At 37.3% G+C, this 20,443-nt stretch overlaps 1 protein-coding gene across 1 annotated transcript in view; it reads left to right on the top strand.

The window, feature by feature from the left end:
• Positions 1 to 20,443, top strand: part of CFAP57 (cilia and flagella associated protein 57) — a 112,082-nt gene that overhangs the window by 41,751 nt on the left and 49,888 nt on the right. The gene's annotated exons all lie outside the window — the stretch shown is intronic.

The raw sequence follows: 20,443 nt of genomic DNA, 5'->3' as shown, positions 1-20,443 counted from the left end.
TGCATAGTGTATGATCTCGCTTATATGAAATAATTAGAATAAGCAAACTTTATGGTCAGGAACTGTAATATAGGTTACAATGGTCTAGACTAAGCATAGGGAATGGAAAGTTAATGCTTAAATTAAACAGAGTTCTCTTTGGGTTGATAGAAAAGTTTTAGTAATAGATGATGATGATGGTAACACAACATTGCAAATATGATTAACAGCACTGAAGTATATATTTTAATATGGTTAAAAGGGGAAATTTTAGGTTATATATATGTTACTAGAATAAAATTTTTTTAAAAAGCCATAGGACTGTACAACACAATGAACTCTAATGTAGTATATAGTTAAATACAATTACAAAAATGTTCTTTCATCAGTTGTAACAAATTTGCCACACTAGTGCAAAGTGTTAATAACAGGGTGTGGTAGTTAGATTCACTTGTCAACTTGGCCAGGTGAAGGCACCTAGTTCTGTTGCTGTGGCCATGAGCCAATGGTAGGTGAATCTCATCTGTTGCTAATTACATCTGCAGTCGGCTAGGAGGCATGTCTGCTGCAATGAGTGACCTTTGACTTAATTGGCTTGTGCTTAAATGAGAGAACACAATGTAGCACAGTTTAAGCAGCTCAGCATTCCTCATCTCAGCACTAGCAGCTCAGCCCAGGCCTTTGGAGATGCAGAAAGAAGTTACCCCGGGGAAAGTTGTTGGAACCCAGGGGCCTGGAGAGAAGACCAGCAGAGACCATCCTGTGCCTTCCACGTAAGAAAGAACCTCAGTGGAAAGTTAGCTGCCTTTCCTCTGAAGAACCAACAAAATAAATCCCCTTTTATTTAAAAGCCAATCCGTCTCTGGTGTGTTGCATTCTGGCAGCTAGCAAACTAGAACACAGGGTGATATATAAGAGCTCCGTATTTTATGCAAGATTTTTCTGTAAACCTATAACTTATCTAATAAAAATAATTGCAACCCACCAAACCGCCAGTTACCACTGACATAACAAGAAGATCTGAATAAATCATTTTTATTTCATTGTCATTTCACATGAACCTCAGATTTCAGAAATTACCACATAATTAATGTTTCAGAGCAATTTTCTTCAATTGAATAGATACTGACTTCCAAGTTAAAAACAGATGATTAAAAGTAAAATTAGTTCATAGGCATATTATGCATATAGAAGACTATTATCAAAGATAACAATTATGATGAAATTGTAATTCTTGATCTCTTCTTTTCATGACATTTTCCAAAATGTTATTCAAGGCATGCAATTCCTGTGAGATGCAAAAGTAGATAAAGTGAAACAAACAAAAAAGTGTATTGTTTAATTTTCAGATATTTGTGAATTTCCCAGTTTTCTTTCTGCATTGATTTCTAGCTTCATTCCGTTGTGACTAGAGAAGACTTTGTATGATTTTTATCTTTTTAAATTTATTAAAATATGATTTTTGGCCTTACATATGGTCTATCCTGGAGAATGATCCATGTGCACTTGAGAAGAATGTGTGTTCTGCAGTTGCTTGGTGGAGTATCCTATAAATGTCCCTTAGGTGTAATTAGTTTATAGTGTTGTTCAAGTTCTCTATTTATCTATTGGTCTTCTGTCTAGATGTCCTATCCATTATTAAAAGTGCTATTGATGTCTCCAGTTATTATTGCAGATAGATCTATTTCTCTCTTCAGTTGTCATTTTTTCTTCATATAGTTTGTAGCTCTGTTGTTAGATGCATTTATGCTCATAGTTATTATATTTTCCTGCTGGATTGAACCTTTTGTCAGTATATGATGTCATTCTTTGTCTCTTATAATCTTTTTTTAGTTAAAGTCTATCTTATCTGACAATAATGTAACCATTCTGGTTCTCTTTAGGTAACTATTTGCATGGGATATCTTTTCTATCCTTTTACTTCATTTCTTTATTTTAATTTGAGTCCCTTATAGATAACATATAGATAGCTTGTGTTTTTTCACCCATTCTACTGATCTCTTCCTTTTAATTAGAGAGTTCAACCCTTTTATGTTCATGATAATGAAGGATTTACCTCTCCTTGGCTGTTTCCTGTATGTCTTGTATGTTTTTTGCTCCTCAATTACTACCTTTTTGTATTTCATTAATATTTTGTAGTGTAACATTTTGATTCCTTTCTTCTTTCTATTTCTTTATATTTTTAGTTGTTTTCTTAGTGGCTACCTTTGCGATTACCATTAGCATCTTAAACCAATAACAACCTATTTTGAGTAATTCCAACTTAGTTTCAGCAGTATACAAAGTCTATACTCCTATTTATCTCTAACCCTCCTCCTTTATATTGTTATTGTCTCTGATTAGATTTCTGTTTTATGCCCCTTAACACAGATTTTAATTGCTGTTTTACACACTTACCTTTTAAGTCATATGGGGGAAATCAAAACAGTTATAAACCAAAATATAATAATACATGATTTTATATTTACCTATGCAATTATTTTTACCAATGCTTTTTATTTCTTCTAATGGCTTCAAGTTACTGTCTAGTAGCCTTTTATTTCAGCCCTCCCTTTAGCATTTCTTATAGGGCAGATATTCTGGCAATGAATTCCTTCACCTTTTATCTGTAAATGTCTTCATTTCTCCTTCATTCGTGAAGAATAATTTGGCTGGGTATAGAAAAATTCTTGGTTGACAGTTTTTTTTTCCTTTAAGGACTTTAAGTATGCCATCTACTGCCTTTTGGCCTCTGTGGTTTCTAATGAGAAATTGGCTGTTAGTCTTATTGAGGATCACTTGTACATGACAAGTCACTTCTCTCTTGCTGCTTTAAAAGTTCTCTCTCTGAGAATTAGTGATCAAGAGACTGATTCTGCAAGAAATAATGAAGGGAGCACTAGAGACAGACAGGAAAAGACAGGAGAGAGGGGTGGAGAAGAGTGTATAAATGAAGACTATCAGTAAAGGTAAAATGAAAAATTAGACATGATGACACTTCCTGGAAGATGGCGGCTTAGAAAGACGCGCGGATCTTAGTTTCTTCTCCAGGACACCTACTAGGGGAGTAGAAACGATACAGAAAGCGCCCAAAGCCACAACAGAGATAAAAAAGACAGCGTACCCCATCCTGGAACGGCTGGCTGGCTGAGAGAAGCAGCTCGGGTGAGATCGCCGAGGCGCGCGGGCCTTACCGGGCGGGGTGGCAAGCGGCCGGAGTTACTCCCTTCCCCCTTCCCGGGCCGGCTGGGAGAATTGGAGAGGCGGTCCCCTGAAACAAAGACGGCTGGCGCCCACACCACGCGCAGCCCCCGGACCAACTGAGAGAATTGGATCGGAAACCCCCAGGCCGCGGAGAACGGTGACGGGTGGGGGAGGCCCCTTCCAAACCCGTGACTCCCGGGGAACGTGCACTCTCTCGGGCGGGCCGCTGCCGCTGGCGCCCTCCCGCCACGCTTGTTGCCCAGGGCCGACTAGGAAATTCGGACGGGCTCTTTCCCTGGCTGCGGCGACCAGCAACCCTCCCTGCGTTCGGACCCCGGGCCGGCCCAAGCCGTTTCGGCTAGCGAACCCCCAGGATGGCGAGAGTTTTCCAAAGTTTAAGGTCCCACAGCACCTTTTACTGGTGGGACCCGCAGACAAACAGGTGCCACGAGCGCCACCTACTGGGCAGGATAAGAAAAACAGAATCCAGAGATTTCACAGAAAAATATTACAACCTTGCTGGGTCCAACACCAAGAGAAATCTGAATAAATGCCCAGACGCCAGCAGCAGAAGATAACTGTCCACGCTCAAAAGATTGAGAATATGGCTCAGTCAAAGGAACAAACCAATAGTTCAAATGAGACACAAGAGCTGAGACAACTAATGCTGAATATACGAACAGAAATGGAAAACCTCTTCAAAAATGAAATCGATAAATTGAGGGAGGACATGAAGAGGACATGGGCTGAACATAAAGAAGAAATAGAAAAACTGAAAAAACAAATCGCAGAACTTATGGAAGTGAAGGATAAAGTAGCAAACATAGAAAAAATAATGGATAGCTACAATGATAGATTTAAAGAGACAGAAGATAGAATTAGTGATTTGGAGGATGGAACATCTGAATTCCAAAAAGAAACAGAAACTATAGGGAAAAGAATGGAAAAATTTGAACAGGGTATCAGGGAACTCAAGGACAATATGAACCACACAAATATACGTGTTGTGGGTGTCCCAGAAGGAGAAGAGAAGGGAAAAGGAGGAGAAAAACTAATGGAAGAAATTATCACTGAAAATTTCCCAACTCTTATGAAAGACCTAAAATTACAGATCCAAGAAGTGCAGCGCACCCCAAAGAGATTAGACCCAAATAGGCGTTCTCCAAGACACTTACTAGTTAGAATGTCAGAGGTCAAAGAGAAAGAGAAGATCTTGAAAGCAGCAAGAGAAAAACAATCCATTACATACAAGGGAAACCCAATAAGATTTTGTGTAGATTTCTCAGCAGAAACCATGGAAGCTAGAAGACAGTGGGATGATATATTTAAAATACTAAAAGAGAAAAACTGCCAACCAAGACTCCTATATCCAGCAAAATTATCCTTCAAAAATGAGGGAGAAATTAAAACATTCTCAGACAAAAAGTCACTGAAAGAATTTGTGACCAAGAGACCAGCTCTGCAAGAAATACTAAAGGGAGCACTAGAGTCAGATACAAAAAGACAGAAGAGAGAGATATGGAGAAGAGTGTAGAAAGAAGGAAAATCAGATATGATATATATAATACAAAAGGCAAAATGTTAGAGGAAAATATTATCCAAACAGTAATAACACTAAATGTCAATGGACTGAATTCCCCAATCAAAAGACATAGATTGGCAGAATGGATTAAAAAACAGGATCCTTCTATATGCTGTCTACAGGAAACACATCTTAGACCCAAAGATAAACATAGGTTGAAAGTGAAAGGTTGGGAAAAGATATTTCATGCAAATAACAACCAGAAAAGAGCAGGAGTGGCTATACTAATATCCAACAAATTAGACTTCAAATGTAAAACAGTTAAAAGAGACAAAGAAGGACACTATATACTAATAAAAGGAACAATTAAACAAGAAGACATAACAATCATAAATATTTACGCACTGAATCAGAATGCCCCAAAATACGTGAGGAATATACTGCAAACATTGAAAAGGGAAATAGACTCATATACCATAATAGTTGGAGACTTCAACTCACCACTCTCATCAAGGGACAGAACATCTAGACAGAGGATCAACAAAGAAATAGAGAATCTGAATATTACTATAAATGAACTAGACTTAATAGACATTTATAGGACATTACATCCCACAACAGCAGGATACACCTTTTTCTCAAGTGCTCATGGATCATTCTCAAAGATAGACCATATGCTGGGTCACAAAGCAAGTCTTAACAAATTTAAAAAGATTGAAATCTTACACAACACTTTCTCGGACCATAAAGGAATGATGTTGGAAATCAATAATAGGCAGAGTGCCAGAAAATTCACAAATACGTGGAGGCTCAACAACACACTCCTAAACAACGACTGGGTCAAAGAAGAAATTGCAAGGGAAATTAGCAAATACCTCGAGGCGAATGAAAATGAAAACACAACATATCAAAACTTATGGGACGCAGCAAAGGCAGTGCTAAGAGGGAAATTTATTGCTCTAAATGCCTATATCAGAAAAGAAGAAAAGGCAAAAATTCAGGAATTAACTATCCATCTGGAAGAACTGGAGAAAGAACAGCAAACTAACCCCAAAGCAAGCAAAAGGAAAGAAATAACAAAGATTAGAGCACAAATAAATGAAATTGAAAACATGAAAACAATAGAGAATATCAATAAGGCCAGAAGTTGGTTCTATGAGAAAATCAATAAGATTGATGGGCCCTTAGCAAGATTGACAAAAAGAAGAAGAGAGAGGATGCAAATAAATAAGATCAGAAATGGAAGAGGAGACATAACTACTGACCTCACAGAAATAAAGGAGGTAATAACAGGATACTATGAACAACTTTACGCTAATAAATACAACAATTTAGAGGAAATGGACGGGTTCCTGGAAAGACATGAACAACCAACTTTGACTCAAGAAGACATAGATGACCTCAACAAACCAATCACAAGTAAAGAAATTGAATTAGTCATTCAAAAGCTTCCTAAAAAGAAAAGTCCAGGACCAGATGGCTTCACATGTGAATTCTACCAAACGTTCCAGAAAGAATTAGTACCAATTCTCTTCAAACTCTTCAAAAAAATCGAAGTGGAGGGAAAACTACCTAATTCATTCTATGAAGCCAACATCACCCTCATACCAAAACCAGGCAAAGATATTACAAAAAAAGAAAACTACAGACCAATCTCTCTAATGAATACAGATGCAAAAATCCTCAATAAAATTCTAGCAAATCGTATCCAACAACACATTAAAAGAATTATACATCACGACCAAGTAGGATTCATCCCAGGTATGCAAGGATGGTTCAACATAAGAAAATCAATTAATGTAATACACCATATCAACAAATCAAAGCAGAAAAATCACATGATCATCTCAATTGATGCAGAGAAGGCATTCGACAAGATCCAACATCCTTTCCTGTTGAAAACACTTCAAAAGATAGGAATACAAGGGAACTTCCTTAAAATGATAGAGGGAATATATGAAAAACCCACAGCTAATATCATCCTCAATGGGGAAAAATTGAAAACTTTCCCCCTAAGATCAGGAACAAGACAAGGATGTCCACTATCACCACTATTATTCAACATTGTGTTGGAGGTTCTAGCCAGAGCAATTAGACAAGAAAAAGAAATACAAGGCATCAAAATTGGAAAGGAAGAAGTAAAACTATCACTGTTTGCAGACGATATGATACTATACGTCAAAAACCCGGAAAAATCCACAACAAAACTACTAGAGCTAATAAATGAGTACAGCAAAGTAGCAGGTTACAAGATCAACATTCAAAAATCTGTAGCATTTCTATACACTAGTAATGAACAAGCTGAGGGGGAAATCAAGAAACGAATCCCATTTACAATTGCAACTAAAAGAATAAAATACCTAGGAATAAATTTAACTAAAGAGACAAAAAACCTATATAAAGAAAACTACAAAAAACTGCTAAAAGAAATCACAGAAGACCTAAATAGATGGAAGGGCATACCGTGTTCATGGATTGGAAGACTAAATATAGTTAAGATGTCAATCCTACCTAAATTGATTTACAGATTCAATGCAATACCAATCAAAATCCCAACAACTTATTTTTCAGAAATAGAAAAACCAATAAGCAAATTTATCTGGAAGGGCAGGGTGCCCCGAATTGCTAAAAACATCTTGAGGAAAAAAAACGAAGCTGGAGGTCTCGCGCTGCCTGACTTTAAGGCATATTATGAAGCCACAGTGGTCAAAACAGCATGGTATTGGCATAAAGATAGATATATCGACCAATGGAATCGAATAGAGTGCTCAGATATAGACCCTCTCATCTATGGACATTTGATCTTTGATAAGGCAGTCAAGCCAACTCACCTGGGACAGAGCAGTCTCTTCAATAAATGGTGCCTAGAGAACTGGATATCCATATGCAAAAGAATGAAAGAAGACCCATGTCTCACACCCTATACAAAAGTTAACTCAAAATGGATCAAAGATCTAAACATTAGGTCTAAGACCATAAAACAGTTAGAGGAAAATGTTGGGAGATATCTTATGGATCTTACAACTGGAGGCGGTTTTATGGACCTTAAACCTAAAGCAAGAGCACTGAAGAAGGAAATAAATAAATGGGAACTCCTCAAAATTAAACACTTTTGTGCATCAAAGAACTTCATCAAGAAAGTAGAAAGACAGCCTTCACAATGGGAGACAATATTTGGAAATGATATATCAGATAAAGGTCTAGTATCCAGAATCTATAAAGAGATTGTTCATCTCAACAACAAAAAGACAGCCAACCCAATTACAAAATGGGAAAAAGACTTGAACAGACACCTCTCAGAAGAGGAAATACGGATGGCCAAGAGGCACATGAAGAGATGCTCAATGTCCCTGGTCATTAGAGAAATGCAAATCAAAACCACAATGAGATATCATCTCACACCCACCAGAATGGCCATTATCAACAAAACAGAAAATGACAAGTGCTGGAGAGGATGCGGAGAAAGAGGCACACTTATCCACTGTTGGTGGGAATGTCAAAGGGTGCAACCACTGTGGAAGGCAGTTTGGCGGTTCCTCAAAAAGCTGAATATAGAACTGCCATACGACCCAGCAATACCATTGCTAGGTATCTACTCAAAGGACTTAAGGGCAAAGACACAAACGGACATTTGCACACCAATGTTTATAGCAGCATTATTTACAATTGCAAAGAGATGGAAACAGCCAAAATCTCCATCAACAGAAGAGTGGCTAAACAAACTGTGGTATATACATACGATGGAATATTATGCAGCTTTAAGACAAGATGAACTTATGAACCATGTAATAACATGGATGGACCTAGAGAATATTATGCTGAGTGAATCCAGCCAAAAACTAAAGGACAAATACTGTATGGTCCCACTGATGTGAACGGACATTCGAGAATAAACTTGGAATGTGTCATTGGTAACAGAGTTCAGCAGGAGTTAGAAACAGGGTAAGACAATGGGTAATTGAAGCTGAAGGGATACAGACTGTGCAACAGGACTAGATACAAAAACTCAAAAATGGACAGCACAATAATACCTAATTGTAAAGTAATCATGTTAAAACACTGAATGAAGCTGCATCTGAGCTATAGGTTTTTGTTTTGTTTTGTGTTGTTTTGTTTTGATTTTACTATTATTACTTTTATTTTTTTCTCTATATTAACATTCTATATCTTTTTCGGTTATGTTGCTAGTTCTTCTAAACCAATGCAAATGTACTAAGAAATGATGATCATGCATCTATGTGATGATGTTAAGAATTAATGATTGCATGTGTAGAATGGTATGATCTCTAAATGTTGGGTTAATTTCTTTTTTTCCGTTAATTAAAAAAAAAAAAAAAAAAGAGAAGGGATAATTGGAGATGAAGGGATACAGACTGTACAACGGGACTGGATATAAAAACTCAGAAATGGACAGCACAATACTACCCAATTGTAATGCAATTATGTTAAAACACTGAATGAAGCTGCATGTGAGGTATAGGTTTTTTGTTTTTGTTTTTTTTGTTTTTTTTCTTTCTATTATTGTTTTAATTCTTATTCTGTTGTCTTTTTATTTCTTTTTCTAAATCGATGCAAATGTACTAAGAAATGATGAATATGCAACTATGTGATGTTATTAAGAATTACTGATTGTACATGTAGATTGGAATGATTTCTAATTGTTTTGTTAATTCTTTTTTTAATTAATAAAAAAAAAAATTAGACATGACATATAAAATACAAAAGGCAAAATGGTAGAAGTAAGTACTTCCCTTACAGTAATAACACTAAATGTTAATGGATTAAATTCCCCAATCAAAAGACATAGGCTGGCAGGATGGATTAAAAAACAGGACCTATTTATATGCTGTCTACCAGAGACACATTTTAGATCCAAGGATAGACATAGGTTGAAAGTGAAAGGTTGGGGAAAGTATTACATGCAAACAACAATCAGAAAAGAACAGGAGTAGCTATACTAATATCCAACAAATTAAACTTCAAAAGTAAAACAATTTAAAGAGACAAAGGACACTGTATTAATAAAAGGAACAATTCAACAAGAAGACACAACAGTCATAAATATATTGCACTAAGCCAGAGTGCTCCAAAATGCATGGGGCATACACTGAAAAGAAAAATACATACATCTACCATAATAATTGGAGACTTCAGTTCCCCGCTCTCATCAATGAACACAACATCTAGATAGAGTATCAATAAAGAAACAGAGAAGTTGAATAATACAATAAACAAACTAGACTTAACAGATATTTATAGTACATTACACCCCACAACAACAGGATACACCTTTTTCTTAACTACTCATGGATCATTCTCAAGGATAGACTATATGCTGGGTCACAAAGCAAGTCTCAATAAATTTAAAAATTTGAAAGTTTAAAATCATACAAAACACTTTTTTGGATCATAAAGGAATGAAGTTGGAAATCAATAATAAGCAGAGGGCCAGAAAATTCACAAATATGTGGAGGCTCAACAACACACTCTTAGACCACCAATGGGTCAAGGAAGAAATTATAAGAGAAATCAGTAAATATCTTGAGGCAAATGAAAATGAGAACACAACATATAAAAATTTATGGGATGCAGCAAAGGCAGTGCTAAAGGGGGAAATTTATTGCGCTAAATGCCTATATAAAAGAAGAAAAAAGAGCAAAAATTGAGGAATTAATTGTTCACTTGGAAGAACTAGAGAAAGAACAGCAGACTAACCCCAAAGCAGGCAAAAGGAAAGAAACAACAAAGATTAGAGCAGAAATAAATGAAATTGAGAACATGAAAGCAATCAAGAAAATCAACAAAACCAGAAGTTGGTTCTATGAGAAAATCAATAAGATTGATGGACACTTAGCAAGGTTGACAAAAAGAAGAAGAGAGAGGATGCAGATAAAGAAAATCAGAAATGGAAGGGGAGAAATGACAATTGACCCTGCAGAAATAAAGGAGGTGATGAGAGGATACTATGAACACCTTTATGCTAATAAGCAATGTAGATGAAATGAACAACTTCCTAGAAAGGCATGAACAACCAACATTGACTCAAAAAGAAATAAACAACCTCAACAAAACTATCACACATAAAGAAATTGAATTAGTCATTAAGAAGCTCCCAAAAAAGAAAAGAAAAGAACCAGATGGCTTCACTTGTGAATTCTACCAAACATTCAAGAAAGAATTAGTACCAATCCTGCTCAAACTCTTCAAAAAAATTGAAGAGGAAGGAAGGCTATCTAACTAATTCTATGAAGCAACATCACCCTCATACCAAAGTCACAAAAAGATACTACAAGAAAAGGAAATTACAGACCAGTCTCTCTAATGAATATAGATGCAAAAGTCCTCAACAAAATTCTTGGAAATCAAATCCAGCAGCACATTAAAAGAATTATACACCATGACCAAGTAGGATTCATCCCAGGTATGCAAGGATGGTTCAACATAAGAAAATCAATTAATGTAATACATCATATCAACAAATCAAAGCAGAAAAACCACATGATCATCTCAATTGATGCAGAAAGGGCATTTAACAAAATTCAACATCCTTTCTTGTTGAAAACACTTCAAAGGATAGGAATAGGAGGGAACTTCCTCAACATGATGAAGGAAATATATGAAAAACCCACAGCTAACATCATACTCAATAGGGGAAAAAACTTTCCCCCTAAGATCACTAACAAGACAAGGATGTCCACTATCACCATTGTTATTCAACATTGTGTTGGAGGTTCTAGCCAGAGCAATTAGACAAGAAAAAGAAATACAAGGCCTCCAAAATGGAAAGGAAGAAGTAAAACTCTCACTGTTTGCAGATGGTATGACACTATATGTCGAAAACCCTGGAAAACCCACAGCAAAACTGCTAGAGCTAATAAATGAGTACAGCAAAATGGCAGGTTAGAAGAGCAACACTAAAAAATCTATAGTGTTTCTGTACACTGGTAATGACCAATCTGAGGAGGAAATCAAGATAAATATTCCATTTATAATTGCAACCCAAAGAATAAAATATTTAGAAATAAATTTAACTAAGGATAAAAAAGACTTATCCAAAGAAAACTATTGCTAAAAGAAATCACAGAAGACCTAAATAAATGGAAGAGCATACCATGTTCATGGATTGGAAGACTAAATACAGTTAAGATGTCAATTATACCTAAACTGATTTATAGATTCAATGCAATAGCAATTAAAACTTACCTTTCAGAAATAGAAAAACGAATAACCAAAAATTTATCTGGAAGGGCAGGGTGCACTGAATAGCTAAAAATATCCTGAGAAAGAGAAATGAAGTCAGAGGTCTCACATTTCCTGACTTTAAGGCATATTACAAGGCTACAGTGGTCAAAACAGCATGGTACTGGCATAAACATAGATATACTGACCAATGGAATCGAATAGAGTGTTCAGATATAGACCCTCTCATCTATGGACATTTGATCTTTGATAAGGCAATCAAGCCAACTCACCTGGGACAGAACAGTCTCTTCAATAAATGGTGCTTGGTGAACTGGATATCCACATGCAAAAGAATGAAAGAGGATCCATATCTCACACCCTATACAAAAATTAACTCAAAATGGATCAAAGACCTAAATGTTAGATCTAAGACCATAAAAATTTTAAGAAGAAAATGTAGGAAAATATCTTATAAATTTTATAATAGAAGGTGGTTTCCTATATGTTACACCCAAAGCATGAGCATTGAAGAAAGAAATAGATACATGGGAACTCCTCAAAACTAAATATTTTTGTGCATCAAAGAACTTTGTCAAGAAAGTAAAAAGACAGCCTACACAATGGGAGACAATATTTAGAAATGACATATCAGATAAGGGTCTTGAATCCAGAATATATGAAGAGATTGTTCAACTCAGCAACAAAAAGACAAACAACCCAATTACAAAATGGGCAAAAGACATGAACAGACATTTCTCAGAAGAGGAAATACAAATGGCTAAAAGGCACATGAAAAGATGCTCAAATTCCCTGGCTATTAGAGAAATGCAAATAAAAACCACAATGAGATATCAACTCACACCCACCAGAATGGCCATTATCAACAAAACAGAAAATGACAAGTGCTGGAGAGGATGTGGAGAAAGAGGCACACTTATCTGCTGTTGGTGGGAATGTAAAATGGTACAACCGTTGTGGAAGGCAGTTTGGTGGTTCCTCAGGAAGCTAACTATAGAACTGCCATATGATCCGGCAATACCATTGCTAGGTATCTGTTCAGAGGACATGAGGACAGGGACACAAACAGACATTTGCACACCAGTGTTTATAGCAGCACTATTTACAATTGCCAAGAGATGGAAATAGCCCAAATGTCCATCAACCGACAAGTGGCTAAACAAGCTGTGGTATATACATACAATGGAATATTATGCAGCTGTAAGACAGAATAAAGTCATGAAACATGTAGCAACATGGATGGACATTGAGGACATTATGCTGAGTTTAAGATTAGCCAGAAACAAAAGGACATATACCGTATGGCCTCACTGATATGAGCTAACATTAATGAATGAAATTGGAGAATTTCAGTTAAGAACAGAAGCCATTAGGAGATAGAAGTAGGGTAGATATTGGGTAATTAGAACTGAAGGGATACAGCTTGTGTAACAGGATTGATTGTAAAAATTCAGAAATGGATAGCACAATACTACCTGACTGTAATACAATAATGTTAGTACACTCAATGAAGCTGAATGTGAGAATAATAGAGACAGGAGGGCTGGGGCACAGATGAAACCAGAAGAAAAGATAGATGATAAAGACTGAGATGGAATAATCTATGAATACCTAGAGTGTACAATGATAGTGACTAAATGTGCAAATTAAAAAATGTTTTTGTATGAGGAAGAACAAAGCAATGTCAATATTGCAGGGTGTTGAAAATAGATGGTAATTCAAATTTTAAAACTTTAACTCGTGTGAGACTAAAGCAAAAAATGCTTATTTGGTACAAAACTTATACTTTGACTAGTGCAATTCCTAATATAACTTATATGGGCAGTTTAATTGAACACCATAAGTGACAGAACCTTGAATAGGGCATGAAATTTTGTAAGTTTGTCCAGAGTGATGCCCTGATAAATCCCAGAGTGATTTGAACAGTGAATAAAAAAGTATTTGCAAAGTCCCCTTGGGGTAATGACAAGAAAGGGGGAAAATTCAACTTCCCCATTTGGAGAATTTCTGATATTCTTGCAAACAGTGGGGACAACCAAATCCATAGGCCAAGCCCTCAATCTTGGGGTTTGTTCATATGAAACTTATCCCTGCAAAGGACAGACTAAGCCTACTTAAAATTAGGCCTAAGAGTCACCCCCAGAGAACCTCTTTTGTTGCTCAGATATGGCCGAGCTCTCTCTCAGCCAACACAGCAAGCAAACTCACCACCCTCCCCCTCTCTACGTGTGACATGACTCCCAAGAGTGTAAACTTCCCTGGCAACGTGGGGCAGAAATCCTAGAATGAGCTGGGACTCAGCATCAAGGGATTGAGAAAACCTTCTTGACCAAAAAGGGTGTGCTGGTTTGAAGGGAAGTATGCCCCCTAAGAAAAGCCATGTTTTAATATGGATCCCATTTCTTAAAGGTAGAATAGTCTCTATTCAATGCTGTGTATTTGGGACTGTGATGGGATCATCTCCCCGGTTGATGAGATTTAGTTAAGAACGGTTGTTAAACTGGATTAGGGGATGACATGTCTCCACCCATCTGAGTGGGTCTTGATTAGTTTCTGAAGTCCTATAAAAGAGGAAACATTTTGGAGAATGAGAGACTCAGAGAGGGCAGAGAATGCTGCAACACTACAAAGCAGAGAGTCCACCAGCCAGCGACCTTTGGAGATGAAAAAGGGAAATGCCTCCCGGGAAGCTTCATGAAACCAGAAGCCAGGAGAGTAAGCTAGCAGATGACGCCGTGTCTGCCATGTGCCCTTCCAGCCGAGAGAGAAGCCCTGACTGCATTCGCCATGTGCCTTTCCAGATGAGAGAGAAACCCTGAACTTCATCGGCCTTCTTGAACCAAGGTATCTTTCCCCAGATGCCTTTGATTGGACATTTCTATGGACTTGTTGTAATGGGGACATTTTCTCGGCCTTAGAACTGTAAACTAGCAACTCATTAAATCACCCCTTTTAAAAGTCATTCCGTTTCTGGTATATTGCATTCCAGCAGCTAGCAAACTAGAACAAAGGGTTAGAGAGAAATGAGACAAAATGAAGTGTCAGTGGCTGAGAAATTTCAAACAGAGTTCAGAGGTTATGCTGGAAGTTATTCTTATGCATTTTATAGATACTGCCTTTTAGTTTATGGTGTATTAGAGAGGCTAGAGGGAAGTGCTGGAAACTGCAGAGCTGTGTTCCAGTAGCCATGTTTCTTGAAGATGACTGTATAATGATACAGCTTTTGTAATGTAACTGTGTGATTGTGAAAACCTTGCGTCTGATGCTCTTTTAATCTACAGTATGGACAGATGAGTAAAACATATGGATTAAAAATAAATAAGGGTGGGCCACGGTGGCTCAGCAGGTAAGAGTGCTTGCCTGCCATGCCCGAGGACCCGGGTTCGATTCCCGGTGCCTGCCCATGTAAAAAAATAAATAAATAAAAATAAAAATAAATAATAGCAGGAACAAGTGTTAAAATTAATATATATATATAAAATAAATAAATAATAGCAGGAACAAGTGTTAAAATTAATATATGTATATATATATATATATAGGGTAAAAAAAAAAAAGGAAGTAGCCCTACTCTTATATATAAAAAAGTGGAAAACCTGGGAAAAAAACAAAAAACAAAGAAGCATCTAGGGCAATATATAAGATTCCACAAGGATTCCATGCACTAGAGTAGCTTTCCAGAAACCTACAACCTCCAGATGGGTCCCTGGTCCAGATAAATCTGAAACCTAGCCCAGCCTCTCCAGAACATCAGCTAGTTCCATCTCCCTACCCCATATTAGTGGCAGATACTTCCAATAGGAAAAATTCAGAATCACCATAGCCCAAACACTTGTAAAGAGAGGGGTGGAAAGATCAAAGATGATGATGGAATTATACATAGAAGATAGGACTTAAAAAGTGAATATGAATGCTGAATCCTTAAATTGATATCTCTTTTAGTCTTCAGTATTTTAGAGCAGCTAGAAGTAAAACCCTAAAATTGTGAAATTGTAACCTATGTTAAACTCTGAAATATGTTCTACAACTAATTGTGGCACTGTGCTTTGAAATTTATGGCTTTTTTGTACATAGTTATTGTTCACAAAAAACAAAAAGAAAAAAAGTCGATTGTGATGATAAAAAAAAAATTTAAACCCTTTAACCGCCTATATTCTGGAGCAGCTAGAAGGGAAAATATGAAAAGATCATATGGTAGCCCATGACAAACTCTGGGATCTGTCCTGTAACTACTTGTTAAAGAGTGCTTTGAAAACTGTTGCTTTTTTATTTCTTTTCTTTGTATATATGTTATACTATACAAAAAAAAAGTTAAAAATAAATTTAAAACAAAAGTAACTTAGTGAGATTAAAAAAAATGTCTGTCTTTGGATTTTGACAGTTTCAATATAATATTTCTTGGTGTAGATGTCTTTGAGTTTATCTTACTTGGAGGTCATTGAACTTCTTGGATGCGTATATTCATGTCTTTCATCATTTGGAAAGTTTTTGGCTGTTATTTCTTCAGATAGTCTCTTTGCCCCTTTCTCCCTTTCTTCTCCTTCTGGGACTCCCATAATGCATATATTGGTGTACTTGATGGTGTCCTACAAATCTCTGAGGCTCTGTTGACTTTCCTTAATTCTTTTCTCTTTCTGTTCCTCAGACTGGATAGTTTTGATTGTCCTATCTTCAAGTTTGTATATCCTTTTCTGTCAACCCCAAAATGCTGTTGAACCTCTCTAGAGAATTTTAAGTTTTTGAGTTACTGAACTTTTCATTTCCAGTATTTCTGTTTGGTACTTTTTTATGTGCTTTCTTTCTTTATTGAAATTTGTATTTATCATGTATCATTTTTCCTTTAGTATCATGGTTTTCTTTAGTTCTTTATCCATATTTTGCTTTAGCTCTTTAGGCATATTTAAGACAGTTTTTTTAAGAGTCCTTGTCTGATATGTCCAATGTTTTGTATGCCTTGTAATATTTGTTGAAATCTAGAATCTTTAATTATTTAATGTGTTAACTTTGGAAGTCAGATTCTCTCTGTTTTAGATTTCAAGGATGCTATGACAACTATCACACAATAGATTGGTTTAAACAATGGGAATTTATTGCCTTACAGTTTGGGAGGCTTCTTAGAAGTCCAAAATCAAGGTCTTGGCAAGCCATGCTTTCTCCCATAGTCTGTAGTGTTGTGATACTGCTGTACTCCATTCCTTGGCTTTCCTTGGCTTGTATCTCTACCTCCATCACATGGCTTCTGCTTCTGTGTCTGTTTTTCCTGCTCAGTCATCTTTGTCTCTGTCTAGATTTCCTCACTTTATAAGGACTTTAGCCATATGGAATAAGTCCCACCCTGATTCAGTTTTACCTCATCTAAACAGGATCTTTGTACATCTTATTTACAAATTAGTCCACACCTTAACTAACAATAACATCCTCAACGGAAGATCCTATTTACAAATGGGTTCACACTCACAAGAACGCAGACTAAGACTTGAACATGTCTTGTGGAATACCTGATTTAATCCCCAATGCTCTCCCTCCTCCTAGGTTTGCTGGGGGTTTTTTCCCTTATTGTTGAAGGCTATTCTAGTCTATTTGTTTAGTAATTTTTTTCAAATTATTTATGCAAAGACTGTATCCCTTAAGTATACATAGTTACTGAAATCTCTGTTCCTTAAGCTTGTATTCAGCTAATGTTACAACGAAGATTTCCTTGAATGCCAGGAGAGGGAAGGTGGAAGGTAGGGAGGAAGAAAGAAAAGAAATATGCTTCCCAGTCTTTGCAGACTGGCTCTGTGCTGGTGTTCTCTTTCAGCACTCAGCCACCCTTACAATAAGCCTAAAGAATGACCTGATGTGAAAGCATAGGGTCATCTCAGGTCTTTTCTGAGCGTGTGTCTTGACTTGGCATGCACATGTGGCCTTATCAATCAATCCTTTCTGTACACAGATTCTTTGGATGCAGAATTTCCAACTTCCCCCAGGAACTTTGCATCCTTTTCTCCCAATCCCCAGGCACCATTGTATGTCTCACCTGGTAATTCTTTGCCTCAAGCATCTGTGGTTTGATTGTTTTCTTAAAGTGTTTTAGAGTCTTGCCAGTTGCTTCTACATGCAGAGCAAGCTCAGGACCAATGAGACAGAGACAGGCAATCAGGATCAGTCTCACAGGCTGCCACCCAACAAATTGATATGGTCATAACTGCACCCCAGAATGTGCATGGGGGTTACTCTGCTCCTTCCGGAACCCAGGACCAGAGACCAGGGGCCTGCACTGGGAGCATGGATTGGTGCTGCACTGAGCCACTGAGGGGGTGGTGAAAAGAACAGTAAAAGTGCTATGAGGTTTTCTTAACATTGAGTTGCCTTTTTCTTGATTCAATGTTCATTCAGTTATTGCAACCCTTTAACTGTTTTCCAGAACTCTGAGAAAGTTGACTCTACCCGTTTTTGCTGGTATTTCAATGTTGCTCTGTGATGATGGAGCCCTGGAGTTTCTCATTCTACCCTCTTGCTAATGTCACCTTTCTTTATTCATTTTGAATTGTTGTTTGCTAGTGTATGGAAATGTGGTTGCTTTTTGTAAATGATCTTGTAGCCTGCAACCTTGCTGAATTCATTTATTAGTTCTAATGCATTTCTTAGGATTTTCTAGATACATGAGAATGTCATGGATTCTATTTGTTTATTTTCCTTGCCAATTTCCATGTCTAGACTCTCTGGTACAATTTTGTATAGAAGAGGCAAGAACAGACACACTTGCTTTTCCTGATCTTAGGGGGGAAGCAGTCATTCTTTCACCATTAAGGGTGATATTAACTGTGAGTTCTTCATAGATGCCCTTTATTAGGGTTGAAGAAGTTCCCTTCTACTCCTAGTTTGTTGATTGTTTTTTGTCACGAAAGAGTGTTCGATTTTCTCAATGCTTTTTCTGCACCTATCAAGATAATTGTATGGTTTTTGTCCTTTATTCTATTAATGTAAGTTTATTGCATTAATTGATTTCCTGATGTTAAATCAACCTTGTATTCATGGTATAAATCCCACTTGGTCATGAGGTATAATTATTTTTTAACATTTCTTTTACTAGAGAAGTTGTGTGTTACTGGATAATCATGCATAAAATATAGGATTCCTACATACCCCTCTATTAGTAACACCTTCCAGATGTTACTTTTGTTACAATTGATGAAAGCATATTTTTACTAATTTTGGGGGGGAGGAGAGCATGGGCAGGCACCAGGAATTGAACCTGGGTCTCTGGCATGGCAGGCAAGAATTCTGTCACTAAGCCACCATCGCACTGCCCGAAAGCATATTTTTATAATTGTACTATTAACTATAGCTCCTGGTTCAACATAGGCTTCACTGTGTACTGCAGTTTCATGGACTTTTACTCTGTTGTTAAAAGTACAATTATAAAAATGTAACTTATCCCTGTTTTAATCTTTTAACCTGGCTGGCTACCTAGGAGTTGCCCCTGGGTTGCATAAGGCACTTATTAGCAACAGGTAGTGCTTAAACCTCCTTAGCCAGTTATATTTTTACCCTTTGCTGTTGGATTTATGTGTGACTTAGTGGCTGCTATCATAGTTCATGGAACTTACACTTCTTACCAGGTTATTCACTGAATATGTGTACTCTGTCTTATGTAATCAGTCTGACTGTAGCTGAGAGAGCGCAGTGTTGGGCTTGTCCGCTTCTAGGATACGGGTTAAGTGTGATTGTGATTTTAAGACTAACTTCCTAGAAGATGCCCCTGGGTCAGAGTAGCTTATTGTTTAGTCAGTGTTTTAGTCAGATATTGTGTTAAGCCCCTTGTGCCAGTGAGGCTTCTGTTATGCAGCGTAGGAGATGCTGTCAAGTTTGCCCCATGTCCTACTCTGAATGCTCCTGAGTGGGTATATCTAGCACATGCACACAGCCTTCTCCATCCCTACAGTCACCTGTGATGCCAGGAAAGCCCTTCTTGTCTGCTGTTTCCTTTTTTCTCCCTATTAATTTTCTGTTCTGCTGTTTTGCTTGCATCATGAAGCTACCTGCCTCCTCTTAATTGCTATCCATCAAGATCTCCACTGTTTTAGATAATGCCCATAAGCATGGAGTTCTCCAAGCACTGGTCCAAATAAAGTCAGTCCTCTAAGGCAAAATTGTAGAGTTTTGTCTTATGACCTGATTCTTCCTTGAGCAGAACCCTTCCTTGTACCACTGCACCAGACCTGGTGGCAGGGATTTGCTTTTTCAAGATTGACATCCCCACTCTATTCGTGGGTACTTGGGGGAAGGTGTAGTTCCTGTTTTTTTCCAAATTTCCCCTCTTGTTTGGACTCTAACCTGTGAGCAAGCTAGGTAAGGGGCAACTGGAGCACCAGTATGCTATGTGAAGTAAAACTTCTACCCCACAAGCAGAAACTGGGTGGGGAAAGGAAGACCTAGTCTTCTAGGCCACACCTGCCTGGATTAGTTTCTGAAACATTGGACGGAAATGGGGATGAGAAACACCAGCAGCTTGCCCATCCCAAAGTGAAATCATAGCCCAAATGGAGCACTTAGGGGAGAAGAAGTCCTCATCTT

Source organism: Tamandua tetradactyla, chromosome 2 (genome assembly GCF_023851605.1).
Source record: "Tamandua tetradactyla isolate mTamTet1 chromosome 2, mTamTet1.pri, whole genome shotgun sequence".
NCBI classification, from domain to species: domain Eukaryota; kingdom Metazoa; phylum Chordata; class Mammalia; order Pilosa; family Myrmecophagidae; genus Tamandua; species Tamandua tetradactyla.
This window is presented reverse-complemented; position numbering and strand designations above follow the sequence as displayed.